Source organism: Pinus tabuliformis, chromosome 7 (assembly GCF_031772625.1).
Source record: "Pinus tabuliformis cultivar Carrire ecotype Pingquan chromosome 7, CPIR1, whole genome shotgun sequence".
NCBI lineage: Eukaryota > Viridiplantae > Streptophyta > Pinopsida > Pinales > Pinaceae > Pinus > Pinus tabuliformis.
The window spans coordinates 168332343-168338705 of record NC_142293.1 but is presented as its reverse complement, the minus strand read 5'-3'; the positions used below and the strand labels follow the sequence as shown (position 1 = coordinate 168338705).

General features: G+C 32.5%; 1 long non-coding RNA gene across 1 annotated transcript; it reads right to left on the bottom strand.

Annotated features, from left to right (window-relative positions):
- Positions 1–602: 602 nt before the first annotated feature.
- Positions 603–1296, bottom strand: LOC149246363 (uncharacterized). The gene is made up of 2 exons (XR_016265557.1): positions 990–1296; positions 603–870 (listed from the first exon to the last, which is right to left on the bottom strand). It is a non-coding gene; the product is annotated as an uncharacterized LOC149246363 (long non-coding RNA).
- Between the last annotated feature and the right edge of the window lie 5067 nt (positions 1297–6363).

The following is a 6363-nucleotide window of genomic DNA, read 5'->3' as shown; positions in this document are numbered from 1 at the left end:
AGATTTATCAATTATTTGCGTGCATATATTAAGCAAAGAGATAAGATAAAGAATATTGTGGAATACCAATTTTATATATATATTTAGTATATTCTCGACGATGGAAAAAAATATTTAAGAGAAATACTTGAAAGCTAAGTAATGTTCGAGGCAGCCTCATGTTTGACGCGCCATGCTTTCCACGTTCAAAAATAACCATGCGAGGCAGCCTCATGTTTGAGGTGCCATGCTCTTCATACCAACTACCACGTCTAGCTAAAAATAAAATTCACCGAACAAATTGCAGATAAGATAAGATACTTTTATAAGTTAACAAATTGACAAATTGCAGATAAGATACTTTTATAAATTGTATTCCACAAAAGACTAAGGCTGCGCCATGAGACTCTTTGGACGGCACATGATTATACATCAGAGCGTATTAAGACCCTGCGCGGCTTTGCCAGAGCTTTGAAGAAAAAAAAACCTAACAATAAGACTTGTTACAGAAACCAACAATGCGGTAAATGCCTCCAACAACCACAGATAAAATAAATAAACACATACGAAAATCAATCTGGTAAAACTGGTTAAAAATCACACATTAACAGCATACCACAATAAACTGGTTAAAACTGGTTTTATTTTCATTTTCACAGGAGTCCTCAATACACAATAAAAACCCGACACTCATAAGTGAATCTTACTGAGCAGAAGAATTGGAACATACAAATATTTTATAAAAAGGGTTTTCTCAGCTACCTTTTCAACTACTCCGTGCATTGGGAATCAACCATGAAAATCTCTTAATATTACTCAGGGAAATCTCAATAATAATTTGGAGCATGAACGAGCGCCACCGCCAAATATTTAAAGGGGGTTTACTCCTCTCTGCAATGCGAGTCAACAACAAAAACCCTGTCAATATAAACCTGACAAATTCTAATTGCATGTTAAAATTTTTAACAGACTTATGATTTGAAAAGAATCAAACGAAAATAAAACAATACCTGGCCAGAAAGGTAATGCACTCCATTGTTGCTTATGTAGGACATCTCACTGAATAACATCACCTGGGATTATAACCTGCATGCTTATAGCTGAAGATGGGAAGCGCAAATGAAAGGAGTCTCCATTTCTGCCACTCCTCCATTGCTGCATCAAACTATTTTACAACAAACTGTAACAAACTATTAGAATATTTTTTGGCAACCGCCATGGAGGAGGCTGAACTAAAAACAGATAATGAAACCTTTGACATTCCAACTCTAGCAATTGCGAGAAAACTCTGGCAACCGCCATGGAGGAGGCTGAACTAAAAACAGATAATGAAACCTTTGACATTCCAACTCTAGCAATTGCAAGAAAACTCAGAACAAAGTCTTGGCCTCATGGTCGAAACCCTGGTCCAGAACCTAGAGATTATATGTCATATTATCGAAGTACCTCGCTTATAAAAGAAACCAGTTCCAAAAAAAGGGGGCGGCCTACCTGAGAACAATGACTCATAATGAGAAATCAACTTGCTCGCCTACAGATAGCACCAGAGCTGCCGCATGCAGAAAGCCCACTAGAGCTTCCGCATGCAGATAGCCATGTGGCAAAGTTCGTGTCAGTGAATTATATGTAGTTTGGATATAAAAATCTTCAGTGAATTATATTTAGTTTGGATATAAAAATCTTTTGCACCAGAATATTTAGTTTGGATATAAAAATCTTTTGCACGAGAAAACCTTGGATAGCAGAAAAGTTGAATATCTTTTGCACTTGAAAACTTTGGATATCAGAAAAGTTTGCCGCAAGGACACGCAGAAGAGCTACCAAAAACTTAGGATATCTTACTTTTACCCGTCTTGAAACCTGCAAAGCCCGCAATAAGACCCTCAATTTTGTTGGCCAATTAACAATTACATAATAAATTTTATATTATTTTTTAACATGAAAACTTTGGTTAAAATTGTGATGCACATCAATATTTTTGGTCAAACAGAAGATTAATACGCCGTCAACGCTATTAGTCCCAAGCAAGGACTAATAATATCTGATCATTGATGGAGTATCAGAAAACAAATTACACTTCGAACATACAAATAAACGAATGAAGGCTGCTATATGGATTAATTAAAAGATAACAACACGTAATCGTGCGAATGACTTGGGTTTTGAACAGCAGTGTATAGAAGAGTTAGAGAGAATCCGACTCATGTTTTTTACCAAAAGAGGTACATATAAAAAAGTTACCCCGTGGAGTCGAGTTCATCAAAACAATTCAACTAAAATTGTAAATCGTAATGACCTTACATAATAACAAACCTCTAGCATCAGTTGAAAGTCTGCCTGTACCCTAAACTGTTTGGAGATGTTAAGCTGATATTCTTCCATAATTCTTTTGTGTTTTAATGCCTGTAAAATTAAAGCGTAGATGAATATAACCAGATGCGTTTGTATGTGTCTTACTGTAAAATTCATTTTCTAACTTCATCCCATTAATTTCCAAAAAAGAAAGTGATGGGAATAACATTTTATAAGATATAGTGAAATTAAAAATAAATTTCTTAGTCCACTCTGAGTTATTAAACGTTTTAAATTTTATAAAAATTGGTTGAATTAGACACTAAATATACACCAAATACGAAATATATGCTAAATACAATTTAAATTTAAAAAGTACAAAACCAAAAAAAACACGACAAGCTAGAAAAACGAAAAGACAGGATGCTCAAGTTCGGAAAAGATATAATAAAGCAACTTATTACAGACATTTTGGCCGGAAGGTACGTAATACTTTTAACATCAATAGCTCTTTTGAGAGAGCATTATATGGTTCAAAATCTTCCGAATCTGGTTTGACTTTAATTTGAAAACCTATAGACTAACACAATGCTGTGCAAAATAACAAAATATGATTGTGAAATTTACTCGGTATTACAGCTTGCTGACATAACCTGAGCCATAAATTAGTAAATTTATTTGCACATCCATTCATTAACTTATATGGTAAAGCTATATTATTCTAGTTTGCTCATATTCCGCCAATGCGTACAGGCACTAAACGAAGGGAAAGTACAAATCAAAACTAAAAAGTTAAAATAAGAAGCAAGCTTAAATGTATGGATGGCACCGCCACAAATTTTCACCCAAAACTATTGGACCTTAAAAAGAGTATCTCAGGTGTCCGTGTAGTCTTCAGGTACGAACACTGAGCACACTAATTCCGGAATTGATTGCCCCGGCAAAATTATTACCAAATTCCGATGTTTAACGGCTTAAATGTCCATTCAGACTCCTAAATTTCTCAAATAATGATGTTTCGGTAAGAATTAAAAGAAATCAGTTAAATAAGAATAAAAAGATTCAATAAGCGTACTGCTCTAAGCAAACTCGGGATAACAGCCATCCGAAACTGCATCCTGCCTATAAAGGAGAGCTGGAATGGCAAATTTAGCCGCTGAATGCCCTGCAATCACGGAAAATTAAGCATAATTTAGCATAACTTCACCCAGAGATTGAAAATTTTAAAGATTCACAGAAAATACCAAGGCATTGCGAAGAATTTAGCGCCAGTCCAAACGAATTGTTTGATGAATTAAAGATTTACAGCATACGGCCAAAATATGACGCGGTACCTGCTCTGGAGCATTCATGGAACGTTTCATACGTTGCTGAATATCTTTGAGCAAACAAGTCTGCCATTCATGCAGTTTGAAAGCTCTAGCTTCATGAGATTTGTCCTCAGAACACAGAACAGGAAATGAAGAAACACAGAAGGAAATGAAGAATCTCAAGGGGTTTTTCCATCAAATTTGAGATAGACAGAGCCAACCACGGTCTTCACGGTCTGATCCACTGTATCGACGCCAGGCTTCACAGGTCCTGGTCCTGTGTTCTCCTTGGCATAATCTCCTAAATTAGAAAGGAAAACGGTTGCCCTCAACACGGTATTACAAGATGGTATTACAAGCACCAGCAGCTGCCACCTGCTAGAAGTCTCCTGACACCAACAGTTGGCTGTTGTGCACGACCAAAAGCTGCCACCTGCTCTAAGTCTCCAACATATACTAAAAAAACTTTGCCCCAAACTTAAAATCAGTTGTCATAACATGTAAATTGGACTTTGGATAAAATTAATTGTCACAACATTCTGCAAACTCGACTTTGGGTAAGATGAATTGTCACAACGTTCAATCGATTTCCCCGGCAATAAGACCTCCGAAAACTTTGGGTAAAACAAAAAAGTCACGAAATTTGGATTTGGAAATTCAGCAACCCGGCAATAAGACCTCCAATATAAAACTTTGGATAAAAAGCAAAAAACATCAAAGCTTTAAAATAAAACTTTGGGTAAAAGCGAAAAACATCAACTAAATGCTCCGGTCAACTCAAATTAATAGGAGGTCAACGCCTGATCGAACGCTATTAGTCCCAGGCAGGGACTAATAATACAGTTTACACCAAACAGTGAACCATTATAAAAAATAAAAATCATATATGATATTTTTTAAATAGGATAAGAAATATAAATCATATATTAAAATTTTTAAATATAATTATTTTCAATTTACAATGTTACTTCAAAATTTATAATATTATTATTTTAAAAATAATTTTTTATATTATTTTAAAATTTATGAATTTATTATTTTAAAAATTTATTTTAAAAACTTAAATTAAAGTGAAAGTTTATTAATAAACCAAAATAAAATTGAGTGTAATCATATTTTATAAAGTGAGGGAGATTTATAGTTTATATATACCATTTTATGTATTACAAATATGTTAGTTATTACTGCACTCATTTCTAGCTGTGAACAAGTAGATATTCTTACATTTTTATTTTTTTTATTTCTCGCTGTGAACAAGTAAATATTCCTACATTTTTATTTTTTTTATTTTTTTTAATTTGGGGTGAACAAATGGATATTTCTATATATATATATATATATATATATAATTTTCTTTTATTAGATATGATAATGATATAGAGAATCGTGACTCATCTTTTCTGAGCTATTCACAAAATTTATATATTTGGAGTAGAGTGAGGTTCACACTTTTGAATTACACTTGTGATATAAAAATTTATTATTTTGCATGATTATTTTTAATTATGTTTAATTAATTATTTATTTAAATTACATTTATAATAAATTTATTTTTTAAATTATAATTTTAGAAATTTATATTTTATTAAAAAATAATTTTTAAGCTAAAAAAAATAATAAATTAACCGATTTATAATTACAAGAATATTGCAATTTCAATTAGAAGTCGGTCATTTCTCAACTTATACACCATAATACTAGAAAGACGAAACTTAATAGGAAATTAATTCACACCATTGTTTATTATCAAACATAATCACTGGTTAAATTTTAACAGATATTTACCCCTTTTTCTTTTATTTAACCATCAAATGCTTGCAATTTAAAATCTTCTTATCATTATCAATATCAGCATAAATTTTAAAATTATCAAAATCATGAGAAAAATAAAAATTTACTTGTATTCATATATTTTACACATAATACAAATTTGTAATTCCTATATGAATGACAATGCACAATTCCAAATTAGTGTAAGCAATTCCAATAAAATAAACTAATAAAAGAGATTACAATCCCAAATATTATTCTCATAGACAGAGATTATGAAACAAGTAACAATACACAATTGCACATTAGACTCATCTAAAGATAATAAAAAGCAATTCAATCATGAATCTTTATTCCCTCATGTTAAGGCTTTGATAGTGGATTATTCTTAGTCTTGGAATTAGAATATTGGTTTGCAGTGACTATGGTTATTGTCAAATGGTTATAATATCTATCACACAAGTTATATCACAAATTCAAGTGGATTTGTGGGTGTGTAAGAAAAATCTTATGTCCATCCATTTCCATCTCATGAATTTATGTGGTTACTTGTTGTTGTATGAGTCTAAAAAACTCATTATCCCATGAATTCATATGGCTACTCGTTGTTGTATGAGTAGGAAAAGCTCGTTATCCCATGAATTCATTGATAAAAATGGCAATGTTTGTATTAATGAAAATAAAACCCACTGGTCAGCTCTACGAAACAGAGTCTGAACCAGGAGAGTCTGGCTCTGCAGAACGCTCTACATTGTTCATCACCATTACACATTAAATAGAATACATGGTTTTAGGGAAGTTAGAACAACATCCTAAAAAATAGAAACTAATTCCTATCTTGAGGCTACATGAACCAAATCTACCTATTCTAGGATATTCTCCATTATCTTCAACACTCCCCCTTAATGGAGAATGGGTTCACATATATGCCTAACATCTCCCTAAACATTTGAAACTTAACCTTTCCAAGGGGCTTAGTGAAAATGTCTGCAACATTATCACATGTATTACA